We start from the raw sequence: 27,837 nt of genomic DNA on the forward strand, positions 1-27,837 counted from the left end.
TGAGGCTAACATAGGCTATGTTTTGCATCTGCATCGAAAAGGTTTTTGCAGTTAATGCAGTTTTTTTCGTTATGGCATGACTCGTTTTCTTCTGTGTGGGTTGTCTCGGAGCAGTTCTTGCAAAGCTCTGAGGGGCTTTTGCAGGTTGGGGTCGGGTGTCCAAATCGTAGGCATTTTTGGCATCTTAGTGGACGTGGGATATATGGGCGTAGACGAACTTTTTCGTATCCAACGTTTAGGGATTCTGGGAGTGTATGGGTTTGGAAAGTTATTATAATTAATCCAGTTTCTACCAATGATTGGTTTTGTTTTTTTAGGATTTTGCGAACTTCAGTAACTTTTTGTGTTTTTAATTCGTTGAGTATTTCTGTTTCGTCTATGTTTCGTAATACATTACAGTATATAACGCCCTTAGAGGAATTTAGAGTTTTGTGTTCGGTAGCTGACATCACTTCTATGTCTGTGATGTTTTTCAGTCTAAGTTACCTGTTTGCCTGTAAGGTGTTCTTAGTTTTAACCAGCAAATAACCGGCTCGAGTATTCGTCTATGTTTCGTAATACATTACAGTATATAACGCCCTTAGAGAAATTTAGAGTTTTGTGTTCGGTAGCTTTTACTTCTATGTCTGTGATGTTTTTCAGTCTAAGTAACCTGTTTGCCTGTAAGGTGTTCTTAGTTTTAACCAGCAAATAACCGGCTCGAGTATTTTTGCATGACTCCACTTCTCCTCCGCATGAAAAATCTATGGCTTTTTTAATAATGAAGGGTGAAACATGTTCGAGAGATTTATTGTCGGTTCTGTTTATGACTATATATTTTGGTTCGCCTAGATGTTTGTGGTATATGGATGTATTACCTATGTCAGGTGGTTTATCCATTGTGGTTGGTTTTTATTGGGCTGGCGCCCGGCACTTGAACACGTGTGTTATGTGTTTGTTTTTGTTTTTTCGAATTCTGTTTAATACACTTATTTGCTTTTTTCCTGAGGTTTGTTGTTGGTTTTATTGGGGATTTGTGCTAGTGGAGCTCAAAGTATACACGTCTTATCTCAAAGAGGTTTGAAGTGAAACTGAACTTAGCTAATATGCAAGCCCAAATACCAGAATTAGTAGAGAGAATTTTAAATCAAAAATTAAACCCAGATTCAGTGCCGCTACTCGATCAAACCTATAATGCTAATGCAACAATGTGAGTGAATTTGACAGACTCCCAGACATAGTAAAAAGCCTCAGGAAATTTTCTGGCCAAGCAGGAGAATTCCGATCTTGGAGGAAGAGCGTAGAAAGAATAATAAAAATATATTCATTAAAAGAAGGATCCAACAGGTACTATGGAATTTTAAATGTTATTAGAAACAAGATAGTAGGCAATGCAGACTCAGTTTTAGAGTCATACAACACACCACTAAACTGGACAGCAATCTGTTTAATCCAAATGTTTAACCGCCCACTACGCTGACAAACGAGACGTTACGACATTAGAATACCAAATGACTTCATTAGTACAGGGTAATCAAACCACAGCAGATTTCTATCAACAGGTCTATACCCACTTATCACTTAACTTGAACAAAATTTCATGCATGGAAATGGGAAGAGAATTAATTGATCTCTTTTGATCTCTTACAGAGACAAGGCGCTCGATACATTTATTAGAGGTCTTATTAGAGGACCTGCCTAGACTGCTAGGTACCAAAGAGCCAGCAGATCTTCCATCTGCACTCCAACTATGCGAAAGACTAGAAAATCAGAAATTCAGAACCAATTATGCCAATAATGACTCAAAAATGTCCCTTCTATTTTCCAACGAGCGCTAGATGACATTCTTAGAAATCATATAGGAGTTAGGTGTTTCGTCTACATTGACGACATTATTATCTTCAGTAAAAGCGAAGAAAACCTACATGACATAGAAATTATATTCAAAATTCTTGAGGACGCAAACATGAGGATTCAGTTAGATAAATGCGAATTTTTTAAGAAAGAAGTTGAATTTTTAGTAGCAGATACCGGAATTAAGAAAAACCTGGAAAAAGTGAGAGCAATCGTCGAATTCCCCAAAGACACTTAAAGATCTTTGTTCCTTTTTAGGACTGTCAGGGTTCTACCGTCGCTTTAAAGATTATGCAAAGCTTGCAAAGCCCCTAACAGCTCTTTTAAGAGGGGAAGAGGGCCGAGGCCATATCTCTAAAAATGCCTCAAGCAAAACACTAATCGAACTTGACGAAGACGCAAAGGAAGCATTTAGAAAATTAAAACAAACTCTCGCCTCCGAAGAGGTAATGTTATCATATCCAGACTACAATAAAGAATTTCAATTAACTACCGATGCTTCAGACTATGCTATTGGTGGCGTATTGGCCCAAGAAGACGAACTCTAAGTAAAGCATAAGAAAGCTATGCTCCTAACAAAAAGGAGATGCTAGCTATTCCAGAGGAGTACAACCATGAACTAATCCACAAACCCGGCAAGGCAAACGTTGTTGCTCTGAGTAGAACTCCCATTCAAACTGAAAGACTAATACCGATGGCAGAAGAACCAGTAAATGTTTTTAAAAATCAAATTCTATTATATTTAGGAAAGACACCCTCCTATAAATTCGAACTTGTTTTTCCCACATACCATAGACACATTATTACAGAACCAATCTTTAATGCAGAAATCCTATTAAAATTTTAAAGGATAGACTCAACCCGTCTGTCAATAACGGTATTCATACAGACGAAAAAACTTTAGGTCAACTTGAAGAAATCTACCCACTTTTCGACAATTATAAAACCAGATTCTCAAGCAGACTAGTTAGGGATTTAAAAGACGAAACTGATCAGGAAAATGCAATTATAACAGAGCATAGAAGAGCACATAGAAATAGCAATGAAAACAAACAACAATTACTAAACAAAGTTTACTTTCCTCAGATGAGGGCTAAAATAATAAAAATTCTAAAAGAATCCCAAATTTGTAAAGAACAGAAATACGAAAAACACCCCAAAAAACCTGAGTTACAAAAAACACCAATACCACAATACCCAGGTCAAATTATTCACGTCGATTTTTACCTTACTTGCAAACAAGTTGTTTTGACTGCAATAGATAAATTTTCAAAATTCGCACAAGCTAGGATAGTCAAATCTCTAGCAACTCAGGACATAAAAGAACCTTTAAAAGAATTATTAATTAATTTTGGTATCCCAAAAATGGTAGTCATAGATAATGAGAAAGCACTTGGTTCGGCACCCGTAATACGGATGCTACAAGATCAATTGAAGTTTACAAAGCACCCCCATATAACAGCTCAGCAAACGGACACTCTTCCATTCCACACTGTTCGAAATTATTCGTTGCCAAAAAGCAAACAAAGTACACTCATCGTTAAGAGATCTTATATACAGATCAGTTGTTAAATATAATTATTCAATACACTTAACCACTAACAGAAAACCAGTTGACTTATTTTTTGGAAGAAAGGTAGCACTCAACCCTAGACTACAACAGACAGAGAGACAACAAATCATAGAGAAAATTACGAACACCCAGAAAAAAAGACCTAAAATACCATAACAAAAAAAGAAATCAAATAAAAATATTCCCCAGGAGATGAGATATTGGGTCAAAATAATAAAAGGTTAGGAGTAAAAGGAAAAGACATATCGATTTGTTAGGCAGCGCCTGGAAGTGGTTAGCTGGATCCCCCGACAGTAGAGATTTTGAAATAGTTCAAGAAAAGATAAATTCTGCATTAACCAACAAAAACAATCAAGTTATTCTAAACAGACTCATCGTAGAAAAAATAAACAATATCACCCAAGCCAATACAAATTTAATAAATAGCTTAAAATACGGTGGAAACCCTCAAAGAGACACTAGCACAACATTAATGTTTCAAATTAAAATGCTTAAAGAAGATATCGTTAACCTTATCCACGTAATACAATGGGCGAAAGCTGATATTAGTAACATTCAGATATTAGGAGATGAAGAGGTAAATGAAGTTATAAAAACTTTAGATCAAGACCAGTTTCCATACACTAATTTTGAAGAAGCCATGAAAATAGCAGAAGTAAACGTAGCAAGCAATATGCCAACACTTATTTACATTTTACCGACACCAACCTTTGTGAAGAACTTTAAATCAAACCAATAAAAATTGGTCAATATGTTAACAAAACCCAAACGAAAATTTCAAAATGTAATAATTATAATGAATTAACCATTTGTAAACATAGAAATATGATAGACATAAGTAATTCTTCTTGCCTACCAAATTTATTAAAAAGTCGCCCTGCCACCTGCACTCAAATCAACAACCAACACATTCCAATTATTGATGAACTCGCACCTGGTGTAATTCTACTCAACAAGTTCTCTGGCAACGTATGGGACATCCACAAGTCCCAACGGAACCTTCGTTATCAACTTCAGCAATTCTAAAATTAATATTAATGGACAGACCTTCACCAACAAACCCACGGTGCACTATCACCCGATGCCACCCATTCTCCAAACAGAGATGACCATTCGAAAGATAGAAGAGAAGCTATCACTGGAACTGATCAAAGAGCTAAACATCAACAATACGAAAACCTTGGAACTCTTGAAAACCACATCGCATACAGCCGATTTTTTAATAGGTTCCATAATAATCACGGGACTTGCAGCAATAGCAATTCGCTTCTTCATTAAAAGGGTCAAAGTACTGCACATCAACAAAGTAGCTTCCGGTAACGAGATCAATGACAGCAACGTGCGTGGACACTCGATTTTAAAGGTGGAAGAGTTAACACAAAACGAATTCGCAACCGAAGTTGGCCACGCGCATCCGGCAATGCAGCAGCAAGCAAAAGTGCAAGGGCAATTTCCCGGCTTCGGTCAATAGCTCCGAAAAGGTTCTGACTGCAGCGTCTGATCCACTTCTCGCTACAGCGAAGACAACGGCAAAGCTCCGACGTTAGCAAACGCAGCGACAAAGCTAATATATACGGACCAAGTGTCCAACAAAATTATATTTTTTTAAAAATAATAAACCAAAGTGTTTAACTTATATACTTGCTTACATATATCATAAGAGAAGGAGTGTTATGTCTATGTCATTCATACATTCATATGTGGTTGTAGCTGGGCAGCATAGGAATGGTGACCTGCTGAGGAGTTTAATTGAAACTTGAACTTAAATGAAGCGTTTCTGTATAATTTTGCAACGAAGTGTCACAATGTTAAGTTTATATTTATGGTACAGTAATCATTCACTATAAACAATTGCATAAACTACAATACTACGAAATTTAAAATTAAAAGCTGTTAAGCTTAGCTAATTTCTTTTTTTTGTTGTAGTTGTTTATTGAGACTCTCTGCACGGCACTCAGCAGCTCGGGCGGTGTACGTCCGGCGCGCTCAACACACCAAACACGACTCCCCCAGCGCAGTGGGGGGCCGGAAGCTCCTTACAATAGGATAAAAAAACATAAGAAAAACTTAATCACGCGCTTTCGCCAGGTGTCCTCCGCTCAACGCAGTGAGTCGACTTAATGGATCACATGCGGAAAACTAATCTCGGCTTAGCATTGACTTTACATCTAAGTTACTTTAAATTAATTTAAAGAACATAAAATACATAAATTTAAAAACGCAAATTTAAAAGATTAAAAAAAACCAGCCACCTTGAAGCACCAGACACCATTAATCGCAAAAATTAAGCAGTGCTACAAGGTGGCCAGATTCCCGAGTCGTTAGTTATAAATAAAAGAAAGTCATAAATGGTCCAATAAATAATAAAATGCAAAAATAAATAAACATGCATTAAATAGAAATTTTATTAGAAATAAATAAATTAAAATGAAGAAAATGTCCCCTCAAGAACATAGCAGAGGGGGCCAATAATTCGACAGCATAGCTCCAACGAGGTCATCAAAAGGGGGACATCAGAAAAAAACATAGCATCCGCAGTAGACGTCCAGTGGCCCTCAAATGGCTGTCGGTGCAAACTTCAAATTAGGAATTAGCAGGCGCAGCAGGAAAAGTGGCTGATCTTCTTGGTGGCAGCCAGGCAGGAGAAGAACTTCAAACATCACCGCGCCAATATAGCCCCTCAAGAACATGCCAGAGGGGGCCAATAATTAGACAGCATAGCTCCAACAAGGTCATCAGAAGGGGGACATCCAGGAAAAAATATAGCATCCATAATAGACGTCTAGCAGTCCTCGAACGGTTGTCGGTGCAAACTTCAAATTAAAAACTTAGCAGGCGCAGCTGGGAAAAGTAGCTGATCTTCTAGGTGAAACCGGGCTGGAGAAGAAATTCAGGCATCGCAGCGCCAATATGGCCCATCAAGAACACAGCAGAGGGGGCCAATAATTCGACATCAAGCTCCAACGTGGCCATCAGAAAGGGGACATCAGGGAAAAATCATAGCTTCCATAATAGATGTCCGGCCCCCAGCGGGTTTCGGCGCAAACTTCAAATTAGAACTTAGCAGGCGCAACAGATGAAGTAGCTGTTCTTCTTGTTTCTTCGCGTCTTTCTTCCAAGCAGTCATTTAGCAGGTCAAATAGCGGTTACAGGAAATCAAGCATCCCGGCGTCAACAAGGCCCCTCCAATAACATAGCAGAGGGGGTCAAAAAATCTAACAGCATAGCTCCAACACGATCATCCAGAGGGGGCATCCAGGAAGAAACGTAGCATCCACAAAAGACGTCAAAGATGCCTCGAAACAATAGTAAAAAACATAGCATACAATTCGGCGCCAAAACGCACTAGACAGCAGTCAGTAAGGAAACTGCGGAGATATAAACACAGTTATCAGCTGGTTTAAATAAAATAATCCCAAAGAAATCATTAGCCTGGGATTATAATTTAGCTCCGGTCAGAATTCCACAGAATTAGCCGCTTCATAAGGTGATGCCCTCAGTAGTAGATCCAGTAGCCAGGTGGTTGAATATTATCAGTCTTCACCAGGTGGTTGACTTCCATTAGTCTTAGCCGGGAAGTGCAATAACACAGTGCGACAAAAACAGAAAAATTGGAGGAACTTTTGAAGAGACCTAGTAGGAATTGTTCATTAGGTCGAGTATAGTATAAAACCATGTTTGAAATTTTTCAAACACCGTCAAAGTCTTGATTTATTTGGAAAAAACGTTTTTTCGGGACTTTTTTGCTCTTAAAAATTCCTAAACGCGTAATTTTAAACCGATTTTAACTTTTGTTTTCGTTTTTTTATAGTTAAATGTTGGAGCTTTTGAAAAAAAAATATATCTTTAATTTATTTCAACAAAAAAGATACAATTTTTACGCAGGAAACTGACATTTTTGAATTTTTGTCGTGTTTTTTGGACTTTGACGCCATTTTTTCGGTACAACTTCCAAGAAATGGTATTTTCGACACATATCAATATTGTCTCGTTGATTCTGAATAAAACAAGACCAATTTTATTAGGAAATTATGAAAATTGTTGAAGTTATTACGCTTTTCCCAAAACAAGTCAGTCCAATCTTGCTAGCGTTCCGGAGTAATGGTGTGCCGTTCCATTTCCATTATTCCTTTCTTTTACACACTTTTACTTCGGAGCGCTAGTAAAATTGCACTGACTTGTTTTGGGAAAAGCGTTATAACATCAACAATTTTCATAACTTCCTAATGAAGTTGGTCTCGTTTTATTCAGAATTGTTTTTATTTATTTATTATTATTATTATTATTATTTATTATTATTGTTTTTATTTTTTTTAATTTAATTATTTATTTTTCTCTTTTGTTTTGTTTTAATTAAAGTATTTTGGAATATATTTCAGTTCCAATTGGTGGATTAGCAGTTGGCAGGGGTGTTCCAACTGCAGTCATTATCGGGGATGGGTTAAGACAGTGTTCATAAATGGGTTAAGACAGATCATTAGCTTTTATTTGCACAAACACACAAGTATGGCCAATAAAGAATTTGGCGATCATAGCGGTCGATGGCTGGCAATAAAATATTAAAGTTAAAACTTTAGATTTAATATTTATTTAATTTTAGCCGGGTGGTCGCAAATTTTAATAAGGCTTTTTTTTTTTTAGTTTGCCATAGATTTAAACAGCCGAGTGCAATAAAGCCGCAAAACGAATTTAAGAAGTCATTAGCGTGGAACTAAATATTAAGTTTAGCATTAGTATTAATATTTAGTTATTTAAATTCAGGCGGTCACAAAAATTGGGTCACTGAACTTTAGCTTAGCTTTAATTTGTCTTTTCGTTTTCTTCTAGCTGAGCGTGCATATAACTGCAGCCAAGATTAACTTGTGGAGATCATAAGGTCGTACCTCAGTGATCGCACTATTAGGTATGAGACGACCTCAGGCATCCGAGAGCATGCGGCCTCCTGTGGTGTCCCTCAAGGCTCAGTTTTAGGCCCAGCCCTTTGGAATCTTATGTACGACGGGGTCCTCAGACTCGACCTTCCGGAACGTACACATCAAGTTGGATTCGCGGACGACATCGCGGTAGTCGCCGTGGCCAAGACGATGCAGGAAGCAGAGGAGCACTGCAACGCTGCAATTGCAAACGCCATCAGTTGGCTGGAACAGGTAGGGCTAAGCCTAGCCCACCACAAGACGGAGGCTGTCCTGATTTCGAGCAGGAAGCGAGTGGAGACGGCTTCAATCAGCGTGGGAGAACATGTGGTCAAAACAACCAGGGCCATCAGGTACCTTGGAGTAACGCTGGACACGAGGCTTAGCTTCAGGGAGCACTTCGCAGTAGCAAATCGCAAGGCGGCGAATGTCGCCAGAGCACTAGGGAGGATCATGCTCCACTGTAGGGGCCCGAAGCAAGGACGTCGTTTACTTCTCCAGACCGTCTGCAGCGCAACGATGCTCTACGCAGCCCCCGTGTGGGCTGATGCAGCCAAAACAAGGTCGTATACCAAAGGTCTGACCAGCACATATAGACTGTGCGCCTTAAGGGTGTGCTCGGGCTACCGCTCGATCTCCGACGACGCAGCTCTCGTCATAGCAGGCATGGTGCTATTCGACCTGCTATACCAGGCTCTAGTAGCTCTGAACGGGCAAACTCCGGCAGCGACACGCCGTCGGCTTAAAGAGATCTCGAGAGCTTCGAGTATACAGAAGTGGCAACAAAGGTGGGACGAGTCGACCAAGGGACGGTGGACCCACCAACTAGTCCCCGACCTCAAGAATTGGCTACAGAGAAGTCACGGAGAAGTGAACTTCTGGCTCACGCAGGTTCTCAGCGGCCACGGATGCTTTAGGAGTTACCTGTTCAAATTCGGACACGATGATGACCCAAGGTGCCCTGAATGCGGGGTTGATGAGACGGCGGAGCATGTGGTCCTGGACTGCCCACGTTTTTCGATCCCCAGGCGGAGACTCCTTGGGGAAGTGGCGACGGCGGACGTCATCAGAAGGAGGTTGCTGGAGGACGCCCAGTTCTGGGCAGACTTGAGCAGCTTCGCCGCCTACATGATGAAGGAGCTGAGAAGGCTAGAGCGACTCCGAGCGGAGGCTAGGCTAGCCTAGGCCAACTGTAGTGGGGCGCATAAGCACGCCAATTTCCTGGCCCTGCGAAGCAAAGCCTAGCGGCATTACCGCAGGGGACAGGGACCTAGTAGACACTTTTTCACTTTTTCTTCTTGTTAGAGCTTAGTTTTAAGTCTTTCTTTGTTAATAAACGATTTAAAAAAAAAAAAGATTAACTGTGTGCATGTCATAAAATGTGCAGGTGCAGCCCCGTACCCTACACATGAAGAATTAAGCTATTTCACTGCAATAAAAAATTTAGCACGAATTAAAAAAATTAATAATTTATAATTTATAGGATCCTTTAGCATAAATTATTTTGGAGAATTAATTAGCTCTAATTGGCGTTTGAATAAATTAGCAGGAGGTGTGGCAATCTTAGTCGATGGCAGGGACGTCACTGTACACATATAAATCGGGTTTAGGTTTTTAATTATTTTAATTGGACGGTCGAATTTGCTGGCATTTTGGCACAAATTAACACTTTTAGTTATTAATTATTCTTCAGTAGGTTTAATTTAGCACATGAGCGTGTTAAGTTTAGTCATAAGCTTAAATTTGCACATTTATCTGGGTTTATCTGCACACACACATACACACATATAGCCGAGAGAGAAATAGCGGGCTTGGTTGAAAAATTAGCGGTCGTTGGTCGAAATTAGAATAGAATAGAATAGAATTTTATAGAATTAAATACAATATTTTTTTTTTGTGTTGTAGTTGAATATAAATTAGCTTTATTGTCTCTCGGCGGCCTCGGCCCCAGACTTTCGGCACGGCACTCAGCAGCTCGGGCGGCGCTTAACAGACCAAACACGACTTTTCTATCATATCTAATAAATAAATAAATATTCTATAGCTGTCATAGCGAAATAATTGGAAATGACCCAACGTTTTTGTTATTAAGACTAAAAGCTTGGCCTTTTTTTAAATTTTGTATTCCAAGAATATGGTTTTTTAATGAAATTCTCATAAGGATCGGCCAGCTATATTCTATATTGGTGATATATATCCAATATATCCAAAGCGTTAACTTTGACTCCGCCTGAGGTTAGCTTTTCTTTCTTGATTTTCTTTTAATGTTTTTCCTTTACCGAGGACTCTTCTTCGTAGCACTTTAGCTCACTAAGATGTGCCCTCTTTTTTTTCTTCGTGAGGGCCTGCCATAGCTCGAATAATTCTTGCAGCTTCTTTACGTTTTCCGAAGGCGTGGCTTATCCGGAACGTTATCATGTTTTGTTTAGATACTGTCCTGTTGGCTCGACCTGCTGCAGCTTCTCTCTCTGCCTTTTTTCTGGCGGCAGCTCGCGGTCCCATCCAACTTTCCAGATACTAGTCCATGTGGATCGATTTCCGTGAGGTCTGTTAGGTCCACACCCAGGCGTTTGAGTTGACTACACCCAATCGCAATGCAGTGGCACAGGAGGTGTGTGACTGTCTCCTTCTCCACATCCCAGCAGCTACTACAGTAATCGTAGTTGTAGTTGGTAGAACCTGCCCTTGCTTATTCGCCAGCGGCGCAATTTTCCTGTTTATAATAGTTTCATGATTGCCAGCAAGTGCTGGGGATCTAAGTTCTTTCATGATAGCTATTACTTCAGCTTGGAACATACTACAGGGGAGTCTGCCCAGACTCTCAGACTCTCAAGGACTCATTTCGACACAGACGCTCGCAGTCAAAACCGCCTCCCATCTGGCCATTCATCTTTGAACCAAACGTGTATATATCAATATGTGCCTTTCATTCCCCCCTCTATAAATGAAGACCTGTTAGTTTGAGGTGGGATATAGGTATAACGGTATAAGTCCAACGTGGTATGTCCATAGTTAGTTCTTTTTCATAGCCCCAACTCACGTAGCTTAACTGCCGAGACCGTGGCGACCTTGCCCTCAATATCTCTACAGGCAGAAGATTGAGTATGAAGTCTAAGGCGTCAATTGGTGTGGTACGGAGACTACCTATAATGCAAACCTCCCCCATCCTTTGCGTTTTCGTAAACCTTTCCTTACATATGGAGCTTGTTAGGGCAGGCCACCATACCACTACACCGTTGAAAAGTGTAGGTATAACGACTGCTGTATCTACGCGGTCGCATAGAGTCTGGGCAAATTTTCCAGTGAAGGCAATTGCGACATAATCCGCATAAGCAATTACATTGCATCCACCACCCTTTAGAGATCCGCCGAGTAGGTTATTAAGCACCACGTTCCAGAAAAGGGGGAGAGTAGACCTCCTTGCGGAGTGCCTCTCCTGACGTATCTCTGAAGAGACTCTCCTCTTTGAGTCGCATCAACGGACCTGTTTACCAAGTCCATCTGGGCCTGGAGATTTAAAGGAGATTCCTATTACTTAGGAGGTATTCGAGGTGCCCCCTGGCTCTGCATTTCCTTGATTGTTTTCTCCTGAGAACACTCTGGGAAATGTGCATTTGTAACAGCCTCTACCATCCGTGGTCTTAATGTATCCTACATTAAGTGCAGTGGTTGCGAGAACCTTCCTAAGGTAGAAGGCCTCCGAGGTCCCCAGAATGCTCGTGCAGAACCTCGTCCAGACATTTCTCTTTGCTCTACGCAGTTACTGCGTGTAATGTAAACTGCTTGTAATCCGCCTTAAACGCCTCCAAGTTACTTCTGTGTTTGTTTACTAGAGAAGTTAAAGGCTTGGTTTTAAAGGGCTCAAGTGGCGCCCGATCCGATTTTAGGAAAAACACTAAAACCTAAAATAAAAAAAGAAAGTAAGGTCAAGTACCTCTCTTCTGTTCTTGACGAAGAAGTAAGGTTAGGATTAAAGATTGACTGTCCGGTGATGTTTCATGCCCTGCTCCTATTCCCAGTGTGTTTTTAAATATGGCCTTAAATAAGGCATTCTTGGCTCTCTGCCCTGTATCACAATATTACAGACTACATGTAATACAGGCATACATGTAGTCTGTATACATGTACTCTGTAGCCCAAACGCTCCTTAACTGTTTCATTACCGGCAGGCAAGAATGTTCATCCGGGACCACATTAAAATTATGCTTCTGGGAGCTGATTACTTAGTAGTATGGTTGTAGTTTAAAGACCCATCTTAATATTTTCGCAAGGGGCCTCTTAATGTTGTTTTGCTATTTCACCGCCATGTGATAATTGCCCCTAATTGCTCGTACTATGGATAGGCATTAGGTAAATGCGGGCCCTTCATCCTGAAGAGTTTCATAGCGCAGCACTGAAAGTAAAAATTATTTTGAATGTTCATTTCTGTTGGGGTTTCCTTGCTCTGGCGACTACCATTTGTGATTAGAGTAACCTCCAGACATTTATGTTTCTAAAATACAGACAACTGCTTTTTAGCATGGGATTATTTTTCTTGGTTGTCCATTTCTAGAACGAAGTGCCTATTGCCACAATTAGTCTTCCATTAGTTATCGACGGAAGTACATGCATTTGTAAATATTCTTTGGGACCGTCAATACCACCATGTCCTTGCTACACAAAGTCGTCATTCTAAACAGTCAGATCAAGGGCCTGCCAACTTGCAAAAGCTGCCTTGGTCAACTCATTTCTGCTGGACCATGGAGAAGTCAAACGATACTAACAAAAATTAGTAACAGAAGTGCCATATTGTCCTTACAGTTGGGATCGTGCTTGACATTTCGGGAAAGTAGACCTCCTAGGTCTATTCGAGTTAGATTCGGACTTCATTTGGACCTTCGGACTTCATTTGGGCACTCTGTGCAATGTCTCATATCACTGTGCACGGCAATGAAACTCTATATTAAGCTAATCAAGATCATTGGTATCAAGTATTGAAACCACAGTCAAATATTGATTACATCGACACTGCATCAAAGCCTATACCAGTATTTGATGGTAAAGCAGAAATCTTTATTTATTTATTTCGCCAACGAATAAATCCTTACATGGCTACAAAATAACAACTTACAAACTAATAAATACTACTACAATACTAATAAAAACCTAATAAGTGCCTGATTAACATGCGTTTAAACACGACATTATCAGAGCCCCACTCAATTCGGATGCTAGGCGGCAAAGAATTAAAATAAGAAAGAGCCCGCTCAATCGGCTCGTTTAAAAGGTAATTGGCCCTGTGACACTTGATCCTAAACGGGAAAAGTAACGAAGTACAAAGATCTCATTAAAAAAGAGACAATCAATGTTATTAGCTTCTATATTATTTAAAAAACTTAAAGCTGCCAGCCCCCAACGTGCAAGCATTGAGAATAAGGCAGAGGCTCCGGTATGAAGAGGCGGTAGAGAAAACGAAATATACAACGAAACGAACGAAACGAACTCTGTTGGAACGAACTATACAATCCGGATTCCAAATGATTGAGGCATATTCTAGCCTCGACCGAATAAATGCAGCGTAGACGCTGAGAGTGTGGACTTTCTTATTGGTTCACGTACTTTTTCACAAAGCCTAGCTTTAGGCAAAATATAGTCAAAGTGACCAGAAAATTTAAATTTGGTGTCGATTAAGACAACCAGATCTAACACCTCCTCTTTAGCTGCCAAACTATAATAATTGATGGAATAACCCGTGCAGATTTTAAGAGACCGCTTACTGTAACGGGTAATCAGACACTTTGATATGTTTTATGGGAGAAGATTACGGGAGCATGAAGAGATGTCATTAGTGAAAATAATAAATAGGAGAGGTCCTAGAGAGCTGCCTTATGGATGACCAGAGGAGGTGACAAATGGACTTGAGATAGCGCCTCCAATAGAAATGTAACACGGTCGGTCAGCCAGATAAGACTCGAACCAACTTAATAGGCAGGAATGAATACCTAATTTATATAACTTGGCCAGAAGGGCAGCATGACAGACTTTGTCAAAGGCTTTGGAGAAGTCAGTGTAAATGGGATTATCCCGAAGTCGGTTTTCAAAAGCTTCAACGCAGTGCTTAGAGAAGACCGCTAAATTAGATGTAGTAGACCTCCCAGGCAAGAAACCATGCTAGTTGGGGGATATAAAATTACGAGCCAGAAATGTCAATTTTTCAGTAACTATCCGCTCCAGTATCTTTGCGCCATTGCAAATTTTGGCTATAGGTCGATAGTTGGTAACATCAGACCTACTGCCACCTTTGTGAAGTAATCACAAACCCCGATAGGGGAATCTACCAGATGAGAGCGACAAGGAGAATAGAAGTTGAAGGGGAGTAGAAAAGGAATCCATACTCTTCTAAAGAAAGAATGGGGAGATACCACCCAAGTCAGCTGTGTGCGACTCGGTAAAATGTCCTGTGACTTCAACTAGGTCACAGTTCAATACGTCCATGCTACTTACATTGAAAAAAGGATGAATGCTAAAAAGAGTTTTATTATCACTCCAAGGAACCTTCGGCTGCAAGTTAAAGGAAAAATATTTTGCAAAAAGTTCAGAAACGCCCTGATCCGAGTCGGCTGCTTAATTACCATAACATATGGATGAAGGTATGTCCGATTTTGACTTTTTGCTGTTAACAAACCGTCAAAAAGCTTTACGGTTGGATCGAAGGCTAGCTTCGATATCGGATATATACTGCTTGTAATGAAACTTATTAAGTAATTCAAACTCCCTCTTAAATTGAAGGTACAGCTCTCCTGCTTGAGGCTTCTCTGTCTTTATAAATCGTTAGTAATGCTTATCCCATCTATTCTTTAAGTTTTTTAAACCTTTTGTATATCAGAGAAGCCTATAGGATCTTTTTACCCGCAGAGGGGCATAAATAAGGGCAACCAAGGACTTAGTATAACAATCATCGATTGAGCCTTTCGAAAAAAATGAAACCCAATCAGAGGCTGAAATAAAAGCATTAATAAGTGATAAGCTAGTATCATTCAGATAATAATATGGAATGGGTGGAGCAGAAGGGAAAAAACTATAAAACTCAATATAAATTACTAACGGCTTGTGGTGAACATGACATGGACTTATTAACCACGTTATTTAAAAATATAAGATAAAAATATTATTTACTTTAAGAAGGCCCAGACTAAAAACATCATCTACAACTACAATTTCATGACTTTGGTGAACGTTGCATGCAGGGTGACTCTGTGTCCCGAGACCAGCCGATAGAGCTTATGTTTAAATCGACACCTACCATCCAAGTACTAGGGTCAAACGTTCTAGCACAGACACTGGTGATGTTTTCTATATGCGCATGACAGATACTAAATGCGCTGTTTGGAGGGATATACGACGCAATGATGAGGTTGAAGGAGTTGCAGGAGCTGCTGAGGGACCAGACCCTCACTGCCCCGAATTAGGAAGGAAGGGCCATGAATGCACCGGACTGAAACGGCAGGCTGATCCAGTAGATGGTTGTCCACACGAAGGCGCACTGATGTAGCCTGAAGATATAGACGGATAGCGATGATCATACCACCTCCTCGCACACACACACTCCTGGATGCATCTCGATTTTTTCGAAATACTTGGTACAAGTTAGGCTCGAAGAACTCAGAGGAGCTAAAGTTTTTTTTGAGCCACGTTTCCATAAGGATTTAGAAGAATTCAGGAAAACCATCTGGGACTTAGACCTCATTCCCGATATATTATATTTTGGAATCGAACTTTTAAACTTTTATTGGAGTCCGAAGACGAATTATAGCTGCGGTCCCAGCTGGGAATTGGACGGCTAGACGGCCATGATGAAAGTACACTCCTGATACTGGTGCATGTGGAGTATATCCAATTTATTGTCAGGCGTTCCCGACCAAAAGGTACGAAGCATAAACCAGGTCATAAAGAACTCTTTCGCGAGGTTGAAGGAGTTGCAGGAGCTGCCGAGGGACCAGACCCTCACTGCCCCGAATCAGGAAGGAAGGGCCGTGTGTGGTTGCAGCGGGGAAGCACCGAACTGCAGTTCACGAGTCGAGAAAGCTACTCAGACCTCACCGGAACGAGCCTCTTACAGCCAAGTAGCAAGGACGAAACGCTCTACAGAGATGCCACCATCAAATAGGGCAAACCAAAATGGTAAAAAGGACGCCAAGCCAGCCCAAGAAGAGCCGCCCCGACGAGCTCATAATAACGGGGAACGCAGGATCCACACAGGGCGATGTCCTCAAACTGGTCACCCGACGGCAAGATGGCAAGCGAACTGGGAGCTAAGGATCCAAACGCTCTCAAGATGCGGCAGACGCTTTCCCAGGTGCTCGGCGAGGCAGCGAGAGTTCGAGCGGTCACAGGCGAGACCAACATTGAGATCCGCGACCTGGACGACCTTACAACGAAGGACTCTCGCTCGGGCACATCGCCGCTTTCTGCAAAGAGCGGACAGATAGAAGCGACTGGTGTTTCAGATGCGGAAAGCCAGGTCACAAAGTGACTTCCTGCACAAACGCGGCTGAGTGCTTCCTCTGGCAGCAAGAGATGCCCTCTCGGTAAAACTGATGCAACGAAACAAAGCAGAGAATGAGGTTCATCCAGATCAACCTCAACCACTGCGAAGTAGCCCATAGCCTATTCGAGCAGGTTTTAAGAGAGAAGCGGGCAGATATAGCCCTAATAGACGGTAGGGCAGATATAGCCCTAATATAGCCACACACTAGACCAGATAGCCCAGGACGCAAGGCACAAATCCCAGGTGGTGATCGCTGGCGATTTCAACGCCTGGGCGGAGGAATGGGGCTCATCGCGCACCAACGCCAGGGGTCGAACCCTCCAAGAGACCTTTGCGACTCTTGACGTAGACCTGTTGAACACTGGCTCCCAAAACACGTTCAAGTGTTGCTCTCCGCAAGGCGGGGTATGTATCAATTGTGGACCTTACCTTCTGCAGCAGCGGTCTATTTCGGAGGACATGGTGGTCCCTCAGTGATGACTATACTGTGAGCGACCACAAATATATAGTCTGCGACATCGAGGAGAGAGAGCAAGCTTCCACAACAGCGAAGCCACCAAGATTCAATCCGGCTACATTGCAACCGCAAAAATTTTCACAGGAACGAAGGATTCCGGATTCTTCGGGCGACGCTGAATGCGATGTTCACAACACCATGGCGGCGGTTCTACAGGCCTGCCGAGCCAGCATGAGGTGTAGCCTTGGTCATTCAAGGAACCATGAACCGGTGCCCTGGTGGTCGCCGGAGAATAGCCCATGCGCGCATGGAGTGCCTCCGAACCAGAAGGTTGCCTCAAAGAGCCAGAGGAAGGCCGGACTTCGAACAAAAAAGAGAGGACTTCGCGGCAAAGAGGAAGATTCTGAAGAAGCTGATAAGGGAGGCAAAGACTAAGTGCTTCCTCGAGATGTGCGACGCTGCAGAGCAAGACCCGTGGGGATCGGCCTACCGGACCGTAGTCAAGAAAGCGAAGCAGGCAAAGCCGATCGCTCCAAAAGAAGCCGCCACAATGAGAGCCATTGTGGATCACCTCTTCCCGACGCAGCCGAGTGGAGTGGAGTCTCCTGGGTCAAGTCAAGCAAGAGAACCTGCCGGCTCTACGCCAGCTCAGGAAATAGGCTATCCAGGTCGGAAAAGCTCCTGGTCCAGATGGGATCCCAGACAGCGCGATTAAACTGGCGATGACTGCGTGCCCGGACCGGTTCGCCAGGATCTTCAACGCATGCTATATGAAGGCGTTTTCCCTAAAAGGTTTAAAGTACAAAGCCTGGTCCTGCTTCCAAAGCGATGCAAGCCGCCGTAGGATCCGTCGTCCTTAAGGCCGATTTGCCTCATTGACCATGCCGGCAAAGCCCTAAGGCGCTGCATATTCCGGAGGCTGTAATCCGCGCGGGAGATCTCTCCCCATCGCAATACGGGTTCAGGGAACACCATTCCACGGTCGACGCAATTTCCTTGGTCAGGAGGATTGCAGCCAAGGCAATCGAGGGGACCAGATGGGCGGGCGGAAGTAAAGAGTACTGCCTGATCGCCCATCAGGACATCAAAAACGCCTTCAATACAGCCAGGTGGGATGTCATTGTGAAGGCGCTGCGCAATCTCCGCGTGCCGACTAGCATTGTGGAGGTAATAAGGTCGTACCTCAGCGATCGTACTATTAGGTTCGAGACGACCTCAGGTATCCGAGAGTATGCGGCCACCTGCGGAGTCCCTCAAGGCTCAGTTTTAGGCTCAGCCCTTTGGAATGTAATGTACGACGGGGTCCTCAGACTTGAGCTCCCGGAACGGACACACCTAGTCGTATTCGCGGAGGACATCGCGGTAGTGGTCGTCGCCAAGACAATCCACGAAGTAGAGGAGTACTGCAATGCTGCAATTGTAAATGAAATCGGTTGGCTGGAACAGGCAGGGCTAAGCCTAGCCCACCATAAGACATAGGCTGTCCTGATTTCAAGCCGGAAGCGGGTGGAGACGGCCATAGTAAATGTAGGCGGATATGTGGTCACATCAACCAGGGCCATCAGGTACCTGGGAGTAACGCTGGACACGAGGCTTAGCTTCAGGGGGCACTTCGCAGAAGCCAATCGCAAGGCAGCGAATGTCGCCAGAGCACTAGGGAGGATCATGCTCAACTGTAGGGGCCCGAAGCAAGGACGTAGACTACTTCTCCAGACCGTCTGCAGCGCAACAATGCTCTACGCAGCCCTCGTGTGGGCGGATGCAGCCAAGACAAGGTCGTACACCAAAGGTTTGATCGGCACATACAGACTTTGCGCCTTAAGGGTGTGCTCGGACTACCGCACGATCTCGGAGGACGCAGCTCTCGTCATAGCAGGCATGGTGCCAATCGACCTGCTCGCGGCGGAGCGACAAGAGCTATATCAGGCTCTAGCAGCGCTGAGCGGGCAGGCTCCGGCAGCGACACGCCGTCGGCTTAAAGTGAGCTCGAGAGCTACGAGCATCCAGAAGTGGCAACAATGATAGGACGAGTCGACCAAGGGACGCTGGACCCACCAACTGTTCCCTGACCTTGAGAAATGGCTCCAAAGAAGTCACGGGAAAGTAAATTTCTGGCTGATGCAGTTAATCAGCTGCCACGGTTGCTTCATGAGTTGTCTATATAAATTTGGACACGATGACCCAAGGTGCCCCGGATGCGGGTTAGACGAGACGGCGGAGCATGTGGTCCACGCTTTTCATTCCCCAGGCGGACACTCCTAGGGGAAACAGCGACGGCGGACCTTATCGGAAGGAGGATGCTGGAGGACGCCCAGTTCTGGGCAGGCATGAGCAGCTTCGCCGCCTTAACAATGAAGAAGCTGAGACGGCTAGAGAGACTCCGAGCGGAGGCTAGGCTAGCCTAGGCAAACAACAGTAGTGGGGCGCATAAGCACGCTAATCCTGGCTCTGCGAAGCAAAGCCTAGCGGCATTACCGCAGAGGACAGGGACTTAGTATGCACTTTATGGTTAGAGCTTAGTTTTAAGTTTTTCTTTGTTAATAAACAATTAAAAAACAAAAAAACATCCAAACGCAGCAAAGATCCACTCTCACATCCAAAACGTAAATAAACATCTTCCATCGGCGAAAAGAAGGCACCAGCGAGTGCCCCAGCGAAAAGAGATAAGACGAGCCGCGATGCTTTGACAACGTCTCGATTACCATCGTCTTATTGTTGCTGAACATGCACAAGTAAAGATAAGAAGTAAACAACTAGCCTTGAGTAAAGTTGTTGTTGTTGGAGAATATCGATCAGCGAACGAAGCAAATTATTTGAGGAATTGAAGAAAGCATCAACCGTTGTTGGTGCTGCGCTACCAAGAGAGCAATCGGGGTGACAAATAGAAGCTTGAGGAAGAATAAGAAGTAACGGCGACAGCAGCGCCGCTTACTGTGGGTTTTTTTGAAGATCGCGTTTGTGGTAGTGGAAGAATCGCCGGGAGGTCAATAACCTAGGCCGGCTCTCTATGCACAAACCGGCTGACTTTTATCGACATAGGCCCAAAGTCATCATTGAAGAATGTAAGGAAATGTTGCTCCGGAACTCCCAATTTTAGGTCGACGAACTTGAGGGTTTTGATGTCAGCATCTTTTTTGATCAGCCTAGCACTGGCTAAATCACTCGGCTTTACGTTCAGCCTATCAAACTTGCACAGTGCATCTGGTTGTTTAGACGTCGGGAATTTACCAATATGAAGGTATTTTAAGGTGGGAAGCACTTAAAGCTGAGCGCAACTGGGTGCTTGTCCCACAATGCGCCTATGTGGGTTAATCCGCTTCTTCCTTGGGACAGCCACCTTTGATGCCGTTGGGGCCTGGCCCAATGTAGCCTTTTTGCTTCCAGTGCTGGTAGGCATAGAAGGGGGAGCAACAACATGGACCCCAGCCGAAGAGACCTCGGGCCCAGCGGGTCCATCCGCTCCATTTACCAGGGCGTGATCCACTTTGGCACAAAGGCTTTCGAAAAGGGATCCTAGATTTAGAACCTTATGATTCAGCTCATCAATTTTGGAATACGAATCATTTCCAATGACGCAGCTATCACATTGCCACATTAAGTTTGGAATGTTAATAAGTAGTTTTATAGCCTCCGAGGGCAAAATAATAATAAATAATAAATAATAAATAAATTTATAATACATAAATTTTAATAATAACAAGAAAGCAAAGCTAACTTCGGGCGGAGCCGAAGTTTATATACCCTTGCAGTTAAAACCGGATATATATCGCAAACATCAGATATAGTTGGCCGATCCTTATGATTACATCATAATAAAACTAATTAACTAAAATAAAAAATCTAAAAAAAGTCCCAAACTTCTATCTTCAAAAATACGAAAGTTGATATTTCTACCAAATACCATTTCCGATCGTTCAGTTATATGGCAGCTATAAGATATAGTCGGCCGATCCTAATGAAATTTGGTAGGTTGGATCAACTGGCCAAAAATAGAATCTGTATTAAGTTTCAGCTTTTTATCTTCAAAAACACGAAAGTTGGGTCATTTCCGATCGTTCAGTTATATGGCAGCTATAAGATATAGTCGGCCGATCCTTATGAAATTTGGCATGTCGTATTATTTTGCCAAAAATAGCTTTCATGTCAAATTTGAACTCTCTAACTCTAAAAACACCAAAGTTATACCATTTCCGATCAATCAGTTATATGGCAGCTATAAGATATAGTCGGCCGATCCCGGCCGTTCCGACTTATATACTGCGTGCAAAGGAAAGAAGGGTGTGTGCAAAGTTTCAAGACGATAGCTTTAAAACTGAGAGACTAGTTTGCGTAGAAACAGACAGACGGACAGACAGACAGACGGACAGACGGACAGACGGACAGACGGACATGCTCATATCAACTCAGGAGGTGATCCTGATCAAGAATATATATACTTTATAGGGTCGGAGATGTCTCCTTCACTGCGTTCCACACTTTTGGACAAAATTATAATACCCTCTGCAAGGGTATAAAAACAAAGCTAAATGAACAACTATATCAGAAGTCATTACCGGACTAAAAAGCAATTTCATAGGCGAAACTGTAGAAGTATTATCAGCTGAACTGATGAATGTACAGCAACGCAACAAAACTGCTAACCAATATACAGATGGTTACAGAGGTTTAGCAGATGACAAAAGCTCTTAAAGCTCTGGACGTAATAATTATTACAACTACAACAGTACCAATTATAATAATAATGGAAGAGGTCAATACAGAGGAAACAATCGAGGACGTGGTAACTCACCTCGAAGCTACAATAACAACAACACGCATAACAATGTTAGAGTAGCCCAGAACAATCAAGGAAACTTGCAGCAACCCTCAGATATTCAGCAGTAGAAAACTCTGCGGTGGATACCATCAATCTTAGTTTAAACATATTTGTTGACTTTTTCAATGTAAAGACAAATAAAAAACTTGCATTCTTAATAGATACCGGTGCAGACATATCGCGGAAAAAGGGGGTCAACCACCGGTCATCAACCCGGGCAGCCCAAGGGAATGTCGGCAGGATCAGTACGGGGGGTTGGGGAGAAAGGTGAAAGCCAGTTACCGTGGGTTCCGGCGAAAGGCTACCCGTGGGAGGACGGAATCTAATTGGAACGTAACGGTGACCGGTGAAAGGGTCAACGGCGCCACCCGGGGAAGAAGGAATCGACGTGGAACGTAACGGGTCCCGGGGCAACGTTGGGAAAGTAGTCCAGTGGGGGAATCAGCACGATGCGCAGGCGTGCCTTAGAAAGTGTGGCGGGGTGAGCGGCAAGGAGCAAAGGCGGGGGGGGGGTTGCGACGAAGAGTGCAACGGGCCCTGGAAGCCCACCGGTGCACCACATACCAGCAGCAGAGATCCGTGGCCGGGGGAAACGAGGGGCCACGGACAGCGACCCGCCAACTGAAAAGTGGCGTGATTCTGGAAGCAGGATTAATGGCAGGAGCAGAATCCAGGAGGATTGACGGGCGCTCCAGTCAGTATAAAAGGAGGCCCATTGGAGCGGCTCGGGACGAGTCTTTTTAGGAAGCTTGTAGCGTTGAGTTAGAGGACCGCCTGTGGAGAGTCCGCCATTCAAGTGTTACAGCGTTTCTAAAAAGGATTCGGTTTGTTTGAGTTGAAGGACCGCCTTTGGAGAGTCCGACAGCCAAGCGCAAGGAGAGCGAATAAGACAATAAGGAAAGGATCCATTGCTGGACCTTCCTCTGGAAACCAAGGGTCGTGTAATCGAGTTGGTCCGAACACGGCAGGTAGCCTTGCAAGGAAGTAAGGGAAGGATACGTCTGGCGTACGCCTTACCGATTCCTGAAATTACAACCAACAGGCGTGGTCCTGCGAGACAAGGATAGACCGACTCGGGATCGCACGCCCGGTGTACACGAAACGTAAAGGACGAGACGCAAGACAGAACCAGGGTGGGGAGACCGAGTTGAGCCACTCCCGAACACGGCAGGTAGCCTTGCAAGGAAGTGAGGAAAGGATAAGTCTGGCGTATGCCTTACCGACTCCTGAAATCATAACCAACAGGGGTGGTCCTGCGAAACAAGGAGGCCTACTTGGGATCACACGCCCGGTAACCACGAGACGTACAGAACAAGGGAGACAAGGATCCGTTGCTGGACTGTTTCCTCTATAAGCCCGGGGCGTCAGAGTCGAGTAGGGCCATTCCCGAACACGGCAGGTAGCCTTGCAAGGAAGTGAAGAAAGGATAAGTCTGGCGTAGGCCTTACCGACTCCTGGAATCGCAACCAACAGGCGTGGTCCTGCGAAACAAGGATCGGCCGACTCGAGAACTCGCGTCCAAGTCACAGACCAAGTGAGAACACCCTGGTCATTAGCCCCGCCACTACAAACTCGGGTTCGCCGGCGCGTATGCACGGTGTCCCGACGTAGCGGGAGCGCGACATACGATCAGGCACACGGCGGCTTCCAAACCTGGCACCGGAGCGTATGCACGGTGTCCCGGTGTAGCGGAGACGTCACACGGCAACTTCCAAACCTGGCGCCGGAGCGTATGGGGGTGTTTCTCAAGGCCAAAGGGCGGAGGGTAGCGGAATTGCTAGCAGCGCGGCGACAGGAGTACCATCGGCGACGGAGTAGCGGCGGCGTATCCTGGACAACCCGCATAGGACGCCGACGACGGAGCCAGCAGAAACGGAAGGAGTAACGAGTAAAAGAGAAAGAAAGCCTTTGTAGTGTAAAGAAGTCTCAAAATAAAGAGTGTGGAAACTTCAAGCTATTTGTATTATTTTCTCGGCTTGGGCAATCACGTCAAATCTATAAATTCGGTGGAACGGATACGCGAAACTCTGTGAGCTAGCCGCGGCAAATTGTGGCGAGCGGAAGCAGAAAAGACAGTTCGTTACAACACACAGGTAAATACATTATTTCACACGATTTTCACTTAGTAGGTTTGCACTTCGCAATAACTTATGATGGAATAATAGGCAATTACTTCATTAAGAAATTCAATTACCAGTTAGATTTCAAACCAAATTCCATTGTTCAACCAGCAAGATCCCAAGAAGTCAGAAAAAATCATCTATCATCAGATGAGGATAGTGTATTAATTCCAAACCAGGAAATTAAAGAAGGCATTTATGTTGCAAACACAGTGGCAACAACCAAAAATGTATTTGTCCGATTACTGAATATGTCCAATACCGATCAAGTAGTAGATATTAAAAATTTGTCTTATAAACCACTTTTGAACTACGACATAGTTCAAAACAATCCAGAAAATAGAGAAAAAACTGTCTTATCTCAATTAGCTAAAAATTTTGCACAACAATTAAAGAACGAATTGACTAATTTATGCACCCAGTTTAGTGACGTATTCGGACTCGAAACCGAATCCATCACTACCAACAACTTCTACAAACAAAAGCTAAGATTAGAGGACGATGAACAAAAAATATTAAAGAAACCCTCAAAGCAGGGACCGTAATCATTACTTTGTAATAAAAATTACTTTGTAATGAAAACTTATCGATTTGTCCTAAGTCCTTATAAAGGGACCCTAGAGCAATAATTGACAACAACAACAACAAAATTCATTTTACCTGTATTTGTTGCAATTATTTAATATAAGGTCAACTGTTACATAGTAGCAGCAGCAGCATACACAATATTGGCAATATCCTTAAAAGATCAAAAGTTATTGCTTGGTGAGTTTTATTTTGATCAAAAAAATAAAAATCACGAATAATCATTATTTTTGAGTTTTATTTTTTTTGTTCAAGCTTAATGATTATTTGTGATTTTTATTTTTTTCGATCAAAAATAATGTTTAACCATAGAAGAATAAATATAACAATTAAAAATTAAAAATCATCAAGGGTATTCATAGTGTATCCTTAAAGGATGAAAACGTGCTAGTCAAGCTTGTTCTATGTTGATTGGAAGTGATTGATTTATTCATGCCTTGACTTTATGTCAGGATTTCATCAAATTGAACTCGAAAAAAGTTCAAGATATATAACGTCTCTCTCAACAAGCAATGGCTCGTATCGCTTCACGCGATTGCTATTCGGCCTAAAAATAGCGCCAAATTCTTTCCAGAGTACAATTATGCCAACTGTTAATCCAATCCTCAAAGCACTTCCCATAAGCACTTTTTGGTAAAGCCTTGAGCTCTTCCAGCGATGCAGTCTTTATCTCTTCAACCGTTGCAAATCTCCGTCCTTTCATAGGTCTCTTTAGTTTTGGGAACAAGAAAAAAGTCACATGGGGCCAAATCCGGTGATCATGGTGGCTGAGGCATTAATGTGGTGTTGTTTTTGGCCAAAAAATCTCTCACAAGCAAAGATGAGTGATCAGGAACATTATAGTGATGTAAAAGCCATGAATTCTTTTTCCACAATTCTGGACGTTTCGTTCGTATTGCTTCTCGCAAACGGCGCAAACGGCGATAATACCTTTAATAAACAACAGACCGACTATAGTACGACTATATCGTAAGAACTCCTGATGCCACACGCCATGGTAATCGAAGAAAACAGTGATCAAAACTTTGACATTTGATCAAACTTGGCGTGCTTTTTTCGGTCTTGGCTCACCTGGGCTCTGGGCTCCATTGAGACGATTGGGCTTTGGTTTCAATATCATAATCATATACCCATGATTTCAGTCACCAGTTGTGACCCTTTTGAGTAAATCTGGGTCGTCTTTGACGCCATTCAACAGCTCTTAAGCGATGCTCATGCGACGGTTCTTTTGGTCAAAATTCAGCAATTTCGGGACAAACTTCGCTGACACACGACTCATGCACAAAACGTTTGAAAATATTTCATGGCACGAGCCAAGCGATATAGCGACATCTTCAGCAACTTCCCTGATAGGGATTCGACAATTTTGCAAAACAATTTTCTTCACTGCTTGAACGTTTTCATTAGTTGTTGACGTGCTTGGGCGTCCAGAGCGAGGCTCATCATTGCCATCTTCCCGGCTATCTTGGAAGAGTTTATACCACTTGTAAACATTTTTTTTTCACCCAGAACAGTTTCACCGTATGCCACTGTCAACATTTCAAGTGTTTCGGAGAACTTAATTTTATTTTTTACACAAATTTGATTACAATTTTGATGCAAGTCCTTTGATCCACATTTTTCGAAAGCAAAAAATCGCCGAGCATTCAAAACAGCTTGTAACCTTTACGCCTCTCACAACCAAACAAAAAAGGGGATTTAATTGAAACTTAGTACAGAGGTTAGGGAAGAGTTTACCAACATAACAAAATAAAAAAATCGATAATCGAAAATATGTTGCCCGCGAAATCTGCAAAGTCAACTTACATTTTGAACACACCTCGTTTGAACACACCTTACACGAATACAATATACCCTTGTACTCTAAAAACACCAGGTACAACAATTTGAGTAAATATAAGCATCGCGATGCATCGGTTTGATTTTAAAACGTATTTAAAGTAGTCGTAAAATTTAAAGAAAAACAGATCTTAAACTTTTTTTAAGCAATAAGTACCAAGTAAATAAAATAAAAAATTTTGTAATATAAATTAAAAAGAAGTTAATTTAAGAAAACAAACAAAATCACAAAAACACTAAAACAAAAAAAAACAAGAAAGCAAAGCTAACTTCGGGCGGAGCCGAAGTTTATATACCCTTGCAGCTATAACCGGATATATATCGCAAACATCGGATATAGTTGGCCGATCCTTATGATTACATCATAATAAAACCAATTAATTACAATAAAGAATCTAAATAAAAGTCCCAAGCTTCTATCTTCAAAAATTCGAAAGTTGATATTTCTACCAAATACCATTTCCGATCGTTCAGTTATATGTCAGCTATAAGATATAGTCAACCGATCGTTATGAAATTTGGTAGATCGGATTGACTGACCAAAAATAGAATGTGTACCAAGTGCCAGCTTTCTATCTTCAAAAACACGAAAGTTGGGTCATTTCCGATCGTTCAGTTATATGGAAGCTATAGGATATAGTCGGCCGATCCTAATGAAATTTTGTAGGTCGAATTAACTGACCAAAAATATAATCTGTACCAAGTTCCAGCTTTCTATCTTCAAAAACACGAAAGTTGGGTCATTTCCGATCGTTCAGTTGTATGGCAGCTATAGGATATAGTCGGCCGATCCTTACGAAATTTAGCATGTCGTATTATTTTGCCAAAAATAGCTCTCACCTAAAATTTGAACTCTCTAACTTTAAAAACACCAAAGTTATACCATTTCCGATCAATCAGTTATATGGCAGCTATAGGATATAGTCGGCCGATCCGGGCCGTTCCGACTTATATACTGCGTGCAAAGGAAAGAAGGGTGTGTGCAAAGTTTCAAGACGATAGCTTTAAAACTGAGAGACTAGTTTGCGTAGAAACAGACAGACGGACAGACAGACGGACAGACGGACAGACGGACAGACGGACAGACGGACAGACGGACATGCTCATATCTACTCAGGAGGTGATCCTGATCAAGAATATATATACTTTATAGGGTCGGAGATGTCTCCTTCAC

General features: G+C 42.6%; 1 protein-coding gene across 11 annotated transcripts in view; it reads left to right on the top strand.

Annotated features, from left to right (window-relative positions):
* Pzl (Piezo-like) overlaps window positions 1–27,837 on the top strand; it is a 472,153-nt gene that overhangs the window by 118,426 nt on the left and 325,890 nt on the right. The gene's annotated exons all lie outside the window — the stretch shown is intronic.

This window comes from Drosophila bipectinata, chromosome 3L (assembly GCF_030179905.1).
Source record: "Drosophila bipectinata strain 14024-0381.07 chromosome 3L, DbipHiC1v2, whole genome shotgun sequence".
Taxonomy (NCBI): Eukaryota; Metazoa; Arthropoda; class Insecta; order Diptera; family Drosophilidae; genus Drosophila; species Drosophila bipectinata.